General features: G+C 40.0%; 1 protein-coding gene across 6 annotated transcripts in view; it reads right to left on the bottom strand.

Annotated features, from left to right (window-relative positions):
- CCDC141 (coiled-coil domain containing 141) overlaps positions 1-12,676 on the bottom strand; it is a 216,661-nt gene that overhangs the window by 76,444 nt on the left and 127,541 nt on the right. The gene's annotated exons all lie outside the window — the stretch shown is intronic.

Here is a 12,676-nt window from a genome sequence, read left to right as displayed (position 1 = left end):
TAGACATGAAAATATTTGGAAAGTGGATGGATTAAGACTGTCAGAAGAACTCAACTTTGTAATTTCCTAAATTTCACTATCTGACATTTACCATCTAAATGCATCATCAAACTCTCTTAAAAGCAGTTATTTTTAAGTTCTTAAATGCTTAGTACTGTTGATATAAAATGCAGTCATAGATGAATCTACTAGGCAAAGGAAACGTGTTTGTTTTGATGGAGAGTTGAGATTGTTTTTGTTTGTTAAGATCTTTGTAAATATTATCCCTATGATAAGGGCTTTCCTTCAATGTAATGCCAGCCCCTTAACATTTCAAATCAAGTCAGCTAGTATGTAATACTAGTGTAATGTAATACTAAGCTAAAGAAGGTAAAAAGAGGTTTCCTGGATGCTTTCAGCCCTTGGGGTGATATCATAGTCTGAATGAGGAGATGATACTGTGACAAATGAAATAACTAAAGAATGATTCAGCCCAGCACAGAATGAAAAGTGAAGCCACAAGATAGATGTGACAAATACAAAGAAATTCAAGAAACATATGTGGTAGGTATTGATTCAGTTTATCTTGGCTTGAAGATATAGACCCTTCACCTATACAAATACAGCAACCGTTCATAGCCCTCTTAGATGTAACCCCTTCACTTGGCCTGTCCTGATTTCAGACTTCAGGATTGCATCTCCCTTCTCTGAAGAAGTGACCCCGATACCCGCTGTACTCATGGCCCCCTCATGCCTGGAGCATACTTCCTTGATGTGCAGCTCCCTGACTGGACAGGGGACAGGTTCTGGGGATTTGGGGTCAGTTTTATATGACTTTAATTGTCCCTGAGGCTTAGTGCTGGTATGTCATATAAGATGCTCATACGCACATTTAATAACTTCTTAAACGAACTGAAAGAAAGAAAAACTTTGCAGAGAAGTTGGGACTTGAGCTGAAGCTAGAAGCTAGAGTAAACTTTGAGCGCACTAAAACATACAAAAAAAGGATCCATGTTCATTTAGTCACGAGGCTCCTTGTTATTGATTAAAGCTGAATGAAAGCGGTAGAAAGACAAAGAACTAGCAACCTAACAGAGTAGTTCAGATCAGCGCTTAAGTACTCACACACCTCTCACTGCAGTGTGACAGGCAATAGGGCAAGTTAGCGAACTTGTCTGTGCCCCAGTTTCCTCATCTGCAGAACAGGAACAACGATAATAGTAGTACCCATTTCACAGGGTGGTTTTGAGGATTAAATTATGTCTAGAGCACAGAAGTGTTTGCCACTATTGCCAATGAGTCTTTGAACATAGTCTACCTCCTCCCTCGCTCTGTAGTCTTGTCTGACACCCTTTTCCCCCGATACCCCCTCCTCCAGCCACACCACCTTTCTCTCTGTGGCACCCTTGCTATTGCTCTGCCTGGTCCACTCATCTCCCAGCTGTTTGCAGGGTAGCCCCCTTTGTTCGTAGAGAGGCCTTCTCTGACTTCAATGTCTAAAATAATCTCCTGCTCACAGTCACTCTATCTCATTTCCCTTTTATATTTTTTCATAGGCTCATTGCTGTGTAAGAGCATCTTATGTATTTTATTTATTTATTGGCTCTTTCTTACCACCAGAATAGCATAAGCAGCATAAAAATGAACACTTCACCTATCACATTCGATTGTTGGGAACATCTGATTTACAAAAGATGCTCAATAAATATTTCTGAATAAACAAATGAACGAGTGGACCATGTTCTGTCCAAAAAGTTCATAACCACACACAACATCAACCAAAGGATGTAGCCGTAGCCAACACAAATGGAAATTGTGGGAAAAGAAAGCAAAATCCAATTAACTCCTGTTTTACGTCTCTGTAAAACATGAAAATAGGAAGATCTACATTAAGAAAGTAGTAAGTGTTGGATCAAAACAGATAATACTTAAAGTTATACCAAAGCAAAATATTCAGTTAGGATGAGGCATATAAGCTTAAATCCACCATGATGAGGTATAATGAAAACTTACACAGTCCCTTAGGCAGGTGTAGAAATAGAGTTAACTATGAAGTAAGTTTATTTGTAAATTATGTAAGTTAATTTTAGCAAACAGGAAAGACAAATGAATATTTCACAAGGTAGCCTGGTCTTGCTGGGTTTTTATATGCTTTTGAGCTCTGAATTGGTAAGAGTACTGAGAGAAAGAAAAGCGGTCCCTCATTTTTTTTCCCATTATAGAAAACTTTACCCTCACACAAGGTCCTGGACCCAGCACTTCCAATTACCACAGATTCCTGTGGCTTAATAAATGCAAAATTCTGCTTGGTAGCAGGACGGCTTTGGTTTTTCTTTAGACTTGGTTCTCAAGGATGATGCTTAGGGAGAGATAAGGAAGGCTGGAAGCCAGCAGCTTTCAACCTCACCGTAAGTCTAAGTTTGGCCATATGGTTTGAGCATGGTTTGTCCCCACCAAAATTCAGGTTGACGCTTGGCCCTCAATGTGGTGGTGTTGGGAGCTGGTGTCCTCAAGAGGTAAATAACATGGTCATTAAGATGGATTAATGTCGATTAGAGATCCAAGATGGCCGCTTAGGAGGAACTCGGGAATGCAGCTCCGAGAGAAAGCACAGAGGGTGAGTGGACGCCGTATTTCCAGACTGATTTTTACTGCCCACAGAACAGGAGATTCACACGCAGAGAAGCCACACGGGTCGCCAGCGCCGCTGGCGCCGCTGGCTTGAACGGCGCAGCCGCTGGGCCGGCACCCTGAGGCAACAGCTCACTGTATAAAGTGAGAGAGTCTGAGTCCCCTATAAGCCAGCAAGGGGAGCTGAAACGGGGAGCCAGGCCAGCGCCACGAATCTCAGAGCCGCGGCTTTAGCCAACGCAGCGGCTCCGGAGGCAGATCGGATGAGACGGTGTCCCCTCTTACCCAGCAAGAAGACCTGAAACACAACTGAAACCGGGACGGTCCAGCTCTGTGGAGGAGGGGCGTTCTCCATAGGCACCCTGCTGTTCTGTACCAAGGCAATCCGCCACTACAGAGACTCCGTCACTACAGGGGCGGGCCAACATAGCGGAAGCAGTTCTAACTACACCCAGAAGTTCACACGGAAGCTGGGTGGAGCCCACAGCAGCTTAGCGAAGCCTCTGCAACCTGAGTGTGACTAGGCTGCCACCTTGTGGGCAGGGAAAACAGCAACCGCACAGGGGAACATCAGAAAACAGTAACTCCCTGGGACAGAACACCTCGGGGGAAGAGCAGGGGGTTTATGAGTTCTGCCACAGCAGACTTAAAATTACCAAAATCAGAAAGACAACAACTACAAAGTCAGCAGGTGGAAAAATCCACAAAGATGGGAAGAAACCAGCGCAAAAAGGATGAAAACACCCAAAACCAGAACACTTCTCCTCCTACAAGGGATCACAACTCCCCACCAGCAAGGGAACAAGACTGGACGGAGAATGAGTGTGATGAAATGACAGAATCAGCTTTCAGAAAGTGGATAATAAGAAACTTCCGTGAGCTAAAAGAACATGTTCTAACCCAATGCAAAGAAACTAAGAACCTTGAAAAAAGACTTGACGAAATGCTAACAAGAATGGACAACTTAGAGAGGAATATGAGCGAATTGATGGAGCTGAAAAACACAACACGAGAACTTCGTGAAGCATGCACAAGTTTCAACAGCCGAATTGACCAAGCAGAAGAAAGGATATCAGAGGTCGAAGATCAACTCAATGAAATAAAACGAGAAGGCAAGATTAGAGAAAACAGGGTAAAAAGGAATGAACAAAGTCAACAAGAAATATGGGACTATGTGAAAAGACCTAATCTACGTTTGATAGGTGTACCTGAATGTGACGAAGAGAATGCATCCAAGCTGGAAAATACTCTTCAGGATATTATCCAGGAAAACTTCCCCAACCTAACAAGGCAGGCCGAGATTCAAGTCCAGGAAATACAGAGAACACCACAAAGATACTCCTCTAGAAGAGCAACCCCAAGACACATAATCATCAGATTCACCAGGGTTGAAATGAAGGAGAAAATACTAAGGGCAGCCAGAGAGAAAGGTCGGGTTACCCACAAAGGGAAGCCCATCAGACTCACTGCAGATCTCTCAGCAGAAACCCTACAGGCCAGAAGAGAGTGGGGGCCGATATTCAACATCCTTAAGGAAAAGAACTTTCAACCCAGAATTTCGTATCCAGCCAAACTAAGCTTCATAAGTGAAGGAAAAATAAAATCCTTTGTGAACAAGCAAGAACTCAGAGAGTTCATCACCACCAGACCAGCTCTACAAGAGCTCCTGAAGGAGGCACTACACATAGAAAAGAACAACCAGTACCAGACACTCCAAAAACACACGAAAAGGTAAAGAGCATCAACACAATGAAGAATCTGCATCAACCAAAGGGCAAAACAGCCACCTAGCACCAAAATGACAGGATTGAATTCACACATAACAATATTAACCCTAAATGTAAACGGACTAAATGCCCCAATCAAAAGACACAGACTGGCAAATTGGATAAAAAGCCAAAACCCATCAGTGTGCTGTATCCAGGAAACCCATCTCGCATGCAAGGATACACAAAGGCTCAAAATAAAGGGATGGAGGAAGATTTACCAAGCAAATGGAGAGCAAAAAAAAGCAGGAGTTGCAATTCTCATCTCTGATAAAATAGACTTTAAAGCAACAAAGATCAAAAGAGACAAAGAAGGACATTACATAATGGTAAAAGGATCAATGCAGCAAGAAGAGCTAACGATCCTAAATATATATGCACCTAATACAGGAGCACCCAGATACATAAGGCAAGTTCTTAAAGACTTACAAAGAGACTTAGACTCCCACACAATAATAGTGGGAGACTTCAACACACCACTGTCAATATTAGACAGATCAACGAGACAGAAAATTAACAAGGATATCCAGGACTTGAACTCAGACCTGGAACAAGCAAACCTAATAGACATTTACAGAACTCTCCACCCCAAATCCACAGAATATACATTCTTCTCAGCACCACATCACACCTACTCTAAAATTGACCACATAATTGGAAGTAAATCACTCCTCAGCAAATGCAAAAGAACGGAAACCATAACAAACAGTCTCTCAGACCACAGTGCAATCAAGTTAGAACTCAGAATTCAGAAACCAACCCAGAACCGCACAGCCTCATGGAAAATGAACAACTTTCTCCTGAATGTTGACTGGATAAACAATGAAATGAAGGCAGAAATAAAGACGTTCTTCGAAACCAACGAGAATGAAGACACCACATACCAGAATCTCTGGGACACATTTAAAGCAGTCTCTAGAGGAAAATATATAGCAATAAGTGCCCACATGAGAAGAAAGGAGAGATCTAAAATTGACACCCTATCATCAAAATTGAAAGAGCTAGAGGAGCAAGATCAAAAAAACTCAAAACCTAGCAGAAGACAAGAAATAACTAAGATCAAAGCAGAATTGAAGGAGATAGAGACACGAAAAACCCTTCAAAAAATCAATAAATCCAGGAGCTGGTTTTTTGAGAAGATCAACAAAATAGACAGACCACTAGCCAGACTAATAAAAAAGAAAAGAGAGAATAACCAAATAGATGCAATAAAAAATGACAAAGGCGATATCACCACAGATTCCACAGAAATTCAAACCATCATCAGAGATTATTACAAACAACTCTATGCACATAAATTAGAAAACCTGGAGGAAATGGATAAATTCCTGGACAGCTGCCTCCTGCCAAGCCTAAACCAGGAAGAAGTCGAAACCCTGAATAGACCAATAACAAGGTCTGAAGTCGAGGCAGCAATTAAGAGCCTACCACCCAAAAAAAGCCCAGGCCCAGATGGGTTCACAGCCGAATTCTACCAGACATACAAAGAGGAACTGATACCATTCCTACTGAAACTATTCCAAATAATCCAAAAAGAGGGAATCCTTCCCAAATCATTTTATGAGACCAACATCATCCTAATACCAAAACCTGGCAGAGACTCAACAAGAAAAGAAAACTACAGGCCAATATCCATGATGAACATAGATGCAAAAATCTTCAATAAAATAATGGCAAGCCGATTACAACAGCACATCAAAAAGCTTATCCACCATGATCAAGTAGGATTCATCCCGGGGATGCAAGGCTGGTTCAATATACGCAAGTCTATAAATGTAATTCACCACATAAACAGAACCAAAGACAAAAACCACATGATTATCTCAATTGATGCAGAGAAGGCCTTCGACAAAATTCAACAGCCCTTTATGCTAAAAACCCTCAATAAACTAGGTATCGATGGAACGTATCTCAAAATAATAAAAGCTATTTACGACAAACCGACAGCCAATATCATACTGAACGGGCAAAAACTGGAAGCATTCCCTTTGAAATCTGGCACTAGACAAGGATGCCCTCTCTCACCACTCCTATTCAATATAGTACTGGAAGTTCTAGCCAGAGCAATCAGGCAAGAAAAAGAAATAAAGGGTATTCAATTAGGAAAGGAGGAAGTCAAATTGTCTCTATTTGCAGATGACATGATTGTATATCTAGAAGACCCTATCACCTCAGCCCAAAAGCTCCTGAAACTGATAAGCAACTTCAGCAAAGTCTCAGGATACAAAATCAATGTGCAAAAATCACAAGCGTTCCTATACACCAATAACAGACTTAAAGAGAGCCAAATCAAGAACGAACTGCCATTCACAATCGCTACAAAGAGAATAAAATACCTAGGAATACAACTAACAAGGAATGTAAAGGACCTCTTCAAGGAGAACTACAAATCACTGCTCAACGAAATAAGAGAGGACACAAACAGATGGAGAAACATTCCATGTTCATGGTTAGGAAGAATTAATATCGTGAAAATGGCCATACTGCCCAAAGTAATATACAGATTCAATGCTATCCCCATCAAGCTACCAATGACCTTCTTCACAGAACTGGAAAAAACCACCTTAAACTTCATATGGAACCAAAAGAGAGCCCGCATAGCCAAGTCAATTCTAAGCAAAAAGAACAAAGCAGGAGGCATCACACTACCAGACATCAAACTCTACTACAAGGCTACAGTAATCAAAACAGCATGGTACTGGTACCAAAACAGAGATATAGACCAATGGAACAGAACAGAGGCATCGGAGGCAACACAACATATCTACAACCACCTGATCTTTGACAAACCTGATAAAAACAAGCAATGGGGAAAGGATTCCCTGTTCAATAAGTGGTGTTGGGAAAACTGGCTAGCCATATGCAGAAAGCAGAAAATGGACCCCTTCCTGACACCTTACACTAAAATTGACTCCAGATGGATTAAAGACTTAAACATAAGACCTAACACCATAAAAACACTAGAAGGAAACCTAGGCAAAACCATTCAGGACATAGGCGTAGGCAAGGACTTCATGACCAAAACACCAAAAGCATTGGCAACAAAAGCCAAAATAGACAAATGGGACCTAATCAAACTCCACAGCTTCTGCACAGCAAAAGAAACAGTCAATAGAGTGAATCGGCAACCAACAGAATGGGAAAAAATTTTTGCAGCCTACCCATCTGACAAAGGGATGATATCCAGAATTTACAACGAGCTAAAAAAGATTTACAAGAAAAAAACAAACAAGCCCATTCAAAAGTGGGCGAAGGACATGAACAGATACTTTACAAAAGAAGACATACATGAGGCCAACAAGCATATGAAAAAATGCTCATCATCACTGGCCATTAGAGAAATGCAAATCAAAACTACATTGAGATACCATCTCACACCAGTTAGAATGGCAATCATTAAAAAATCTGGAGACAACAGATGCTGGAGAGGATGTGGAGAAATAGGAACACTTTTACACTGTTGGTGGGAGTGTAAATTAGTTCAACCATTGTGGAAAACAGTGTGGCGATTCCTCAAGGACCTAGAAATAGAAATTCCATTTGACCCAGCAATCCCATTACTGGGCATATATCCAAAGGATTATAAATCGTTCTACTATAAGGACACATGCACACGAATGTTCATTGCAGCACAGTTTACAATAGCAAAGACCTGGAAACAACCCAAATGCCCATCGACGATAGACTGGACAGGAAAAATGTGGCACATATACACCATGGAATATTATGCAGCCATTAAAAACGAGGAGTTTGTGTCCTTTGTAGGGACATGGATGAACCTGGAAAACATCATTCTCAGCAAACTGACACAAGAACACAAAATCAAACACCACATGTTCTCACTCATAGGCGGGTGTTGAACAAGGAGAACACATGGACACAGGGAGGGGAGCACTATACATGGGGGTCTGTTGTGGGGGAGTGGGGGGGACAGCGGGGGGGTGGGGAATTGGGGAGGGATAGCATGGGGAGAAATGCCAGATATGGGTGAAGGGGAGGAAGGCAGCAAATCACACTGCCATGTATGCACCTAAGCAACAACCTTGCATGTTTTTCACATGTACCCCAAAACCTAAAATGCAATAAAAAAAAAAAAAAAACCAAAAAAAAAAAAAAAAAAAAAAAAAAAAAAAAAAAAAGATGGATTAATGTCTTTTTCATAAGACTGAGTTAGTTCTCTCAGGAATGGATTAGTTCCCACTAGAGCAGGATGTTATAAAGTGAGGCTGCCTCTTGTGTTTTGCCCTTTTTTCACACATACCTGGTTTCCTTCCAGTTTTCCACCATGTTATAAGGGAACATGGGGTTCTTACCAGAAGCTGACCATATGTGTCCACCCATTCTTGACCCTCCAGGCTCTAGAATAATGAGCTAGACAAACTTCTTTCTTTTATATATTACCCAGTCTCAGGTATTCTTCTACAGCAACAGGAAATGGACTAAGACAACTGTTATTACATGCACTTGTAGGCATCATAAAGAATTCACTAAAATGCCTTTAAAATTAAAGTGGTTATGTAAAAGATATTGTACTCCAAAAGATAACAACTATTTAATAATGACTCTGAATTATCATCAGATTAAAGGCAGGAAATAGACAAGGCAAGAAAACATGTAAATAACCACAATCTGCTTTGTGAAGCTGCTCAAATTTCATATGTATTCAATTCCACGACAGTAAAATAGTGTGGGTCTACTCCTAATAAAGTAGCAATTACAGAACAATAATGAAAGGGTCTCAGATTTACTAAGGAAGCTTCATCTCAGATAAATGCAAACTTCTGAGGTCCTATTTTTTTGACTAACAGAAAAAAAAAAATCAGAACAAAGGGCCTCTGAAATGCCTACCTACCCCGATACTAAATTAAGCCTTTTATTACATTAAGATAAGTGCTTATCTTTCCTATTTCAAATATTACCTTCCCAGTTAGTGAAAATGAATACGATTTGGTAAAACTGTGTCGTAATCATTTGAAACAACCATATTACCCTCAGTATTTTGTTTTTTGAGCTCTTTATATAGAAAGTAAAAGAGAAGCATAGTTATGTACCATATAACATTTCAATCAATGATGGTGGCCCCACAAGATTATAATGCTGTATTTTTACTGTACTTTTTCTGTTTAGATACACAGATACCACTATGCTTCATTTGCCTATAATATTCAATATAGTAACACGCTGCACACGTATGCAGCCTAGGAACAATAAGCTAGCCTAGTTATGTAGTAGGCTATACCATGTGTAAGCATATGTAGGTGTGTGTAAGATGTGTGTAAGTGCACTCTACGATGTTCACACACCAGAAAATCACCTAAGACTCACTTCTCAGAATGCATCCTCACTGTTAAGTGATGTGTCACTGTCCTTGCTTGTTGAGCTCTCCGTGTGTGCTGATGGTGGTGCACATGGAGAGGGCTCAATAGACAAGTGAGTTTATGCGCACCTGGTGGGGTGCTGTCCCATTCGAGTTAAGAAAAAACCTTTATAAAATGTATATCTTCATTTTACAAAGAGAAAACTGAGATTCAGAGAAGTTAAGTTTAAATGTCAGGGCATCCTTTTGGCACTCAGAATGTATGAACCAAAATTCCTTTAACGTGAAGTCTTGAGTTTCTTATACATATCAGTTTTCTGGTGTCCGGTAATAGGAACCTCAATATATTGTGTCCCATGAGTATGGCTGGCACTCAGAAGTCTCAGAAGCTACTGTGATGTTCAACAATATCTGCTTTGCTCTGTTGAAATTTACATTGATTTCCATTGCTAGCATTCTAAACTCCATCTTCACTCTAGCAGTGGCTGGACCTTGAAATCTTATCCTTAGGTTCTATTTATTTCTTGTGATGGTGACTCAGACCATTGAGCACATAAATTATTAGATGAGGAAAGGAAGCAAATCCCAAACAGAATGCATGAGATTGAGGTGAGTAGCAATGTATGGCTCTAGTTTGCAACTGACAGTCTAATGCATTTCAGTTCAATTTTTAATGGATTTTTATTCTATATCTACCTTCTGAATCAAAAAGTGTCCTTTGCCAAGAAACAATTTTATCCTCAGCTCCTCCTGCAAAATGAAGATAGTATTGGTTTACAAAATATTATGAAATCTCAAGGAAATCAAATACCTTGGAACTATGATGTTGACAGAAACCATATTGCTAATGATTTTCTTAAATCCAGTTACCTAAGCATTAATTCAAGCTTTTCAAAATGGTCCCTAATTATTTCTTCTTCTACTGAAACCAGTCTGGCATGATGAAAAGCAGAATTATAGATGTCTCTTTGAAAAACAATAATTATGTAAAAATTAAGACCAAAAAGAGCAAAAGAGGTAAAAAGAAAACTGGTATGGAAAAGGAACCTAAGACTTGTGTCAAGGGAGTTTAATTTCATACATTCTGAGTGCCAAAAACAATGCCATGACATTTAAACTTAACTTCTCTGAATCTCAGTTTCCTCTTTGTGAAATGAAGATGTCTGCTTTGCAGAGTTGGGGGTTTTTGTTTGTTTGTTTGTAATTGAATGAGACAGCACTACTCTTAGCACATAAAGAAGTAAATAAACATCTCAACTATTACAAAATGAATGGCTAAAAATAGTCAATAAAACCTCAAAGATAGAATGTATATAAAATAAAAGCAGTTTTCCTCTTATTTTTTTTTAATAAAGCATTACTGGTTAGAGCAAACAGCATAAAATTTAGCAGTAAAAATTTGTGACCACCTTTCTAACTCCAGTTGTTAAAGCATCAAAACTGAATAGGGAACTTCAGTTTCTGGTCAAGAAGCAGGGACTGGATTTATTACCCTCATGCCTCAATCAACTAGAAAAACAAGTACATGAAACAATGGTTTTCAGACACTGAACAATAGGTAGCACAGGGCAATGATCTCTTAGAGAAGGAAAATGCATGAGATGAGTCTTATGATTTCACTAGTTTACTGCCTGGAAGATAATTTTTAGATCAAAGCCCAGAGAGGTAGAACCCAAACAGAACCCAGAGCTCTTGTTGAGTTGAGAAGACAGGAATCAGACTTTGAGTCAAGGCATCTCGAATTTGTGCAGGATACCAGATAGGAAGGAGTGAGCCACAAACAGAACTCCAGAGATTTGGCCAGAGGTCTTCGGCTACATGGTGATCTCCCCATGTGTGAAAGGAACCTTTCCACAACCAGGGAATGTGCCACAAGCAAAGAGTAGCCTGACCAGAGAAATAACTTCTGTACTTTGAGACCCATTTCTGGGATTGTATCATTTTAAAATTATAAACGGAAACCCCACCACTTAATTCAGTCATGATATGACTCAAATCAATGACCAACATGTACTCCGAGTCCAGGCACAGTAAGTGTCTCTTCCACCCATAGGGTGTTTTCTGTATTGCTCAAGACATTTATACATTCTGGAAAAGCTAGAAAGGAGGAGGAGAAGGAGGAGTTCCTGTACCCATATTTTGTGCCTGGATGGGAACACCTTAAAACTCCTGAAGCCTGGTTAACACCCCATTACTTGATACATGACTTGGAGCTAAAGTAAAGAAACTTAGAGAAAAAAAACATAGTTATTCATTTTTCAAAGGGGAGAATCCCTTGTCCTCATAGCCTCGTTTTGGATTTTATTGGAAGACCTTGGGTTATTTCTAATCTTAGTTGTACATGGTTCTGTAGCAAACATCACAAACCCTGGGTTAAATGCCTCTGTCTGGATTCAGACTGTCTTCTGGAAAGAATATTTCCCCAAACCCAAACTTACCAAATCAACAGAACAAGGGTTTAAACAGAAATAAAATGATTTTATCACATTTCACCTATTTTATGGTTCTTCAAATTGAATGTCTTTGAGTTTCACAGAGACTGTAGACATGGAAGCTGAAAAACTGGGTTTAACCTATTTGAAATTCTTGTTTTGTCACTCTCTGCCAAAATGTAAGCCCTGCTTTCATTTCTTCCTGGTCGATATGCATTCCACTATCTGCTCTGTCATTTCCTCTTTGTCTTCCAATCCCTGTTCTTTCCCATGCTTTCCCACTGCATTCTCTCTCTGTTTCTCAAGATTTTTCTCTCTCATCATGCCTACTACGCTCAACATTGATGTATTCAACAAATGTGCTCATAAAACACGCTCACCTAGAGCATGGTTCAAAAGCATGGGGTCTGGAGCCCAGCAGTTGTATTCAAATTGTCACTGTTTACTTAGGGTTTTTCATGGTGAGCCACCAAGGTCATAACTGGAGGAAATTCTGGTATTTTATTTTCTTCCAGAAAGAAAAAAAGGGGCAGGATAGACTCAAGATTCAC

This window comes from Aotus nancymaae, unplaced genomic scaffold (genome assembly GCF_030222135.1).
Source record: "Aotus nancymaae isolate 86718 unplaced genomic scaffold, 86718_ANA_hifiasm-v0.15.2.pri h1tg000008l, whole genome shotgun sequence".
Lineage (NCBI taxonomy): Eukaryota > Metazoa > Chordata > Mammalia > Primates > Aotidae > Aotus > Aotus nancymaae.
The sequence above is the reverse complement of the archived record's forward strand: the minus strand, read 5'-3'. Positions and strand labels throughout refer to the sequence as shown.